This window comes from Panicum virgatum, chromosome 2K (assembly GCF_016808335.1).
Source record: "Panicum virgatum strain AP13 chromosome 2K, P.virgatum_v5, whole genome shotgun sequence".
Lineage (NCBI taxonomy): Eukaryota > Viridiplantae > Streptophyta > Magnoliopsida > Poales > Poaceae > Panicum > Panicum virgatum.
Genome location: NC_053137.1, coordinates 61,664,150 through 61,669,924, shown reverse-complemented (window position 1 = coordinate 61,669,924; position 5,775 = coordinate 61,664,150). Strand labels below are relative to the sequence as shown.

General features: G+C 48.9%; 1 long non-coding RNA gene across 1 annotated transcript; it reads right to left on the bottom strand.

Annotated features, from left to right (window-relative positions):
- Window positions 1–2,865: 2,865 nt before the first annotated feature.
- Window positions 2,866–3,373, bottom strand: LOC120692497. Its single transcript, XR_005682644.1, has 2 exons — window positions 3,239–3,373; window positions 2,866–3,163 (listed from the first exon to the last, which is right to left on the bottom strand). It is a non-coding gene; the product is annotated as an uncharacterized LOC120692497 (long non-coding RNA).
- Between the last annotated feature and the right edge of the window lie 2,402 nt (window positions 3,374–5,775).

The following is a 5,775-nucleotide window of genomic DNA, read 5'->3' as shown; positions in this document are numbered from 1 at the left end:
ATCTCCGCCTCGCTCGAGGGTCCCTCTCGTGCCCGTTGGACAATCTCCGCCTTGCTCAAGGGTAGCGGATCTACCCTCGAGCGGGTGACTCATCTCCGCATCGCTCGAGGGTCCCCGTCGGGATCCCTCGACTGCACTCCGCATCTTTGCCTCGCTCGAGGATAGCGAATCTACCCTCGAGCGGGTAGCTCATCTTCACCTCGCTCGAGGCCACCCCTCGGCACAAGGGACAAACAACCTCGCCGCCCAACTGCTCGCCGTACGAAGGCATTAAAAGCCAGCCACTCCGCCACGGCTCAAAGGACGGGCGGCGTCAGGCCGCCATTCCCACAGTGGATGTGACCGGGGTCCCATCCGCTGACTCCGGTCACCATTCCGCCATCCTGGATGTTGTAGCAGTGCCTTGGGACCTGCACGCGGAACAAGATGGGCTCGGCACTGTTCCCATCACTGTTCTGCCGACGCCACATCCGGACTCGCCTCCCACTGGGGAAGGGGTCCGGGACTTCCACGGGTCCCCCGAAACTTCTAGTGTGTACGCCCGCACTCCCACCAGGAGGTCTGGGGCCATCGCGCGCCATTACTACCGCCAGTCCACAGGGCCCACTACACACCACCACCACGCCGCCTGCGGAGACACTGCAGGACGACCGGCGCGATCTTCACAGGACCAAGGACGACTGCGACGCGCGCCGCCTTCCCACAGTGTACTTCCTACAGTTTTCGACCACTGTACCCGCGATTCAGGGGAAAACGACGACTTCCGCGCCCCTACACTCGTGTGCGCCGCCCCCTCCTTGTGACTATAAAAGGAGGGGGCGGACTCCCTTCAAGCCTCTCTGGGCTCTGGCTGGTTAGCCTCTCTCTGGCTTCTCTTTTCCAAGAGGACGTTCAGGAACTACTGAGCATTCATCTCAACCGACTCCACCCCTAGCAGAGACTTGGGAGCTTCCCTCCCTCTCTCGCCTTGCTTGTATCCCCTACCACAAGCACTCCAGGTGCAAGATAATACAGTGCCCTCGCACACCCCCTTTGCTGGACGTACGGCCCCGCGGCCGGAACCAGGATAAACCGTGTGTTATTGTGATTGCCTCTTGCATCATCATCTGGGATGAGGAAACACGCAGCATTTACTAGTTGGGATCCAGGCCCCCAGGTCGGGACACCGACAAAAACATATGGCTTCCTGCTATTGCCCATGAACTCTATATTGCTGCCTACTTCAGCACTGCAACCAATAAGCACCAATGGCACCCTTGCAGCAAAGCCTGGTCATGTGGCATGTAAGAAGGATATCCCTCTGAAAAGAAGAGGACAACAGAGAAGAAAATTTTGTTACTCGCAAGCATGGGAAGCCATATAAGATTATAAGAGAAGCTGAAGCAAGAGTTTGAAGCACCCATGTATTCGGAGTCTGGATTTGGAGCAAGCAGGTGTTTGTCACGGTTTCAAGCATACTGTTGTAGCCATATTAAAAGAAATTGTGATCCGATTATAGCATGAAAAGAAGAAAGCCATGGGTTGGAGCTGAACAAAAGTAATTTAGGGAAGAACAGAGTTGGGAAGAACAAACCTCGATGCGCATGACCTTCTCAATTTACTGTGCAAGCTCATGGGTTAGAGCAAGAACCAATACCGGGCACACAACCAATCCATAATCAAGCTTCTACAAAATTTGAGAACAGAACCTTTAGTTTATAATTCCTGTGTGCTTGATGTGAGTATACAGATATACTGCCCCCAACAATTCTATTAACAGAAATTGCACACTATGCATATCTATACTATAAAGAACATTAACTTTTGAAGTCGTCATCCACCTAAAAATTTCTTACCCACCCCTCACATTCCCCCTTGCTGTCCCCACCTGGAAGAAACATAGACAAGGAAATCTAGAAGATCAAGGAAAAAAAGAGTGTTTCTAAAATGTTTCCCAGACTTTGGCCCAAATTTTTTCACCATTGGGAGCCCTACCCACCGCGCGTACCCGCCCAGGATTCACGCTGGTCCCTGCGTGAGGTGCCCTCCGCAGCCAGCCGCACCGCCCGGGATTGACGCTGTTCCCTGCGTGAGGCTGCCTCTCGGGAAAAAAAATCCCGTGAGCGCCGCGCGCACAGGGCGCTGGGTGCGCACCCCCTCGTGGCGTGCAACGATTGGACGTCGCCGGACGTGTGGGTCTCGAGCGCGGAAGCGCGGCTCGCCATCGCGCGCTGCCCGCCTGCCCCATCGCGCGGCTCGGCTCCCTCGCAGGTTTCGAGCCCGCTCGCGCACGAACGCAGGCTCGCATCGCATCGGCTCCGCTTCCTGGGTGAACTACAACCATTCATACAAAGCAAATTTCTCACAAAATAATTCCAAACTTCCTTAAGCATCACTGTGGTCAGGCAGCCCAGACTTAGAATTTTCTTTCAAGTCTGGCGCCCAGGATGTGCAGTGCTGAAATCAATTTTTGGAGCTCTCTTAAAATTACTTAATTCCAACATCTAGCTCAACAAATGAGAGTACAAGTTCACCAATATTCATAGATCCCATTTTGCTACTGTGGAGCCAAAGTTTAGATGCAAAGTTGCTCAGAAATAATTTTCAAAAACAGCTAAATGATGTTGTTTCATACTTTACTCCTGTCCCCCTAAGTCTGGCGCCCAGTGCTGAAATGGATTTTTGGAGCTCTCTTAAAATTACTTAACTCCAATTTCTAGCTCAACAAATGAGAGTACATGTTCACCAATGTTCATAGATCCCATTTTGCTACTGTGGAGCCAAAGTTTAGATGCAATGTTGCTCAGAAATAATTTTCAAAAACAGCTAAATGATGTTGTTTCAGACTTTACTACTCTGAATTTTCTGATTGTGAATCGTAACCTCTACTCATCAACTTTGAAGATTTAATTGAGGTGCTTAGGGTCTGAGTTTACAAAACAATATGGTTCATTTCATGAGAACATGTCTACATAGATTCATCAAAATGTAACTTCCTAACAGCAGCTTGCGTTGTAGCATCTTGATCAACTCCCATTAAGAGACTTGTGTACCCTTCTGGTATGTATGGAGGAGCCATTGCAGAAGGATTGGCAAATAAATTGAATGGGGGCATTGCGATATTAGTATATCCACCTTGGACGAAAGGAGCATTCATGGTTGAAGATGCCCCAACATTACAATCCTGTGTTTACGACAAGAAAGTGTTCATAAATCATGCATGTAATGGAATAAATTTTGAAAATAGGTATTGTCTTACAATTATTTGGTTTGTCTCAGCACGTTCGTCTCTTGCTTCAATATCATCATGTTCCAGATCGTCACCTACAATGCAAAATATATGATAAACAAATATTTAGAAAAAAATTTACACTAGAACAAAAGGCATTTAACAGTTGGATACCTTTCTTCTTCTTCTTCTTCTTCTTCTTCTTCTTCTTCTCAAGAACATTTTTAAAACGTGTCTCCTTTGGACCTTTTATGACTGGAGGGATTCTGAATGATATTACACCATTTAGTGGATCTCGGACACATTCATTTGGAGTAGGGGAAATCTCATTGGATTTATCATGCATCTCACTTAGATAAGTATCCGCTTCCAAGTTCAAGTCATGCATGGCTTTCTGGATTTTATCAAGTAGTTCTTTTGATGACGAACACTTCAATGCAAGAGATGTGGCCTGTCGAGATATAAGTGTTGCCTGTGCATTCAAATCTCCCTCCTCGGATCCTTGTTTTGTTTCAATATAAAATCCACTTTTAGCATATTTTGTCCATCTAGGCAGTATATATTGTGATGTCAAATTATATACCCCATTCATATTGTAGACTCTAATAGCATGTTTGCATAATAAACCTGAAACATATAGTTCCAAATTTAAACACAAAATATTTCAGGATACAAGATGCAATTTAAACAGCTTGGAAGATAATACTTAACATACCTATGCATTCAAACATCCGGCAAGAGCATGTAATAGTCGAATCTTCTTTGTTCAATACTACTGTTGCTCCACGTTCAGATTGCATATACTTAACAAAGAATGTGGAGTTTGTCCCATTACCTTCCAACAATTCACAAGACAACGTAAATTGTTTTTTAAACTCTTCCTCAAAATCTGAATACATTCTCCTCGTATATGTTTCAGCTGCAGTTTTCAACATTGGCAGATTTGGAATGTAGCAAACTGGGATCTTTCGATGTGACTGAAAATCAGCATCCTTCTCATTTGACCTTAGAGTGACTATAACATTTTCACATTCTACAAGGAGTTCTGAAAGACCAAGTTTCCTACGAAATGTTTTCTTGAAGACATTGTTCATACCTTCGCTCCTCTGGGTCGAGTGCATGTCTGCTGTAAATGAGTCACGGTATACCGCAGCCCACTTTGCCCTCAAAGCATATAGGTTTGACATCCATGTGTTATCCTCAAGGTTGTATTTAGCCAACAATTCATCCCATTTCTCTGTGAAGTAAATCTCTGCTCTGTCTTCGTAGATACAACTTTTGAAATCCGCCCAGAACTTGTTGAACTTGTTACCTGACTTGTCCTCTGCCTCGTCCTCTGCCTTGTCCTCTGCCTTGTCCTTTGCCGCTTTAATTATAGGACCAAGATGTTTGACAGCATTTTGGCCAATATGCCACAAACATAGGCGGTGGGCTGTGTTTGGGAATACATGAGCAATTGCTGCTGCCATTGCCGCGTCTTGATCTGTGAAAATTGTGCTTGGGTGCTTTTCCAGACATTGCTTGAAGAAAGGACTCAAATAGCCAAACAAATGATGGAATTGTCGGCGTTCCGACCCGTGGGGCCTGAATCCCAACTAGTAAATGCTGCGTGTTTCCTCGTCCCAGATGATGATGCAAGAGGCAATCACAGTAACGCACGGTTTTATCCTGGTTCCGGCCGCGGGATCGTACGTCCAGCAAAGGGGGTGTGCGAGGGCACTGTATTATCTTGCACCCGAAGTGCTCGTAGTAGGGGATACAAGCGAGGCGAGAGAGGGAGAGAAGCTCCCAAGTCTCTGCTAGAGGTGGAGTTGGTTGAGATGAGTGCTCAGTCGTGCTGAGAGTCCTCTGAGGGGGAGTTCAGAGAGCTTACTTCCAACCTTTCATTGGAGAGAGTCGATCCGCCTCTCCAAAAGGAAGCCCACCCTATCCTTTTATAGTTGTAAGGAGGGGCGGCGTACATGAGTGTAGGGGCGCGGAAGTCGTCGTCTTCCCCCGAATCGCGGGTATAGTGGTCGAACACTGTAGAAAGTGTACTGTGGGAAGGCGGCGCACGTCGCCGTCATCCTGGGCTCCGTCCTTGGTCTCGTGGAGATGGCGGCGGCCGTCCTGCAGAGTCCCAGCGGTAGTAATGGCGTGGGACGGTCCCGGACCCCCTGGTCGGGGTGCGAGCGTGCGCACTAGAAGGTCCGGGGGCGCGTGGAAGTCCCGGACCCCATAAGGGGGAGGTCCGGGGTCCCTGCCGTGCGTGCAGAGCGTCCTTCTCGGAAGGACACGTGACATTGCCGGACCCCTTCCCCAGCGGGAGGTGAGTCCGGATGGTTGATGTCGGCAGAACAGTAACGGGGCGGTGCCAACTTGTCTTGCCCCGTATTGAATGACCATAGTGTTGCTACAGCGGCTGGGGTGGCAGAGCGGTGACCGGGGTCAGTGGACGGGACGCCGGTCACATCCACTGCGGGAGTGGCAGTCTGACGCCGCCCGTCCTTTGAGCCGTGGCGGAGTAGCTGGCCTATAATGCCTTTGTACGGTGGTCGATTGGGCGGCGGGGGCCGTTTGTCCCTTGT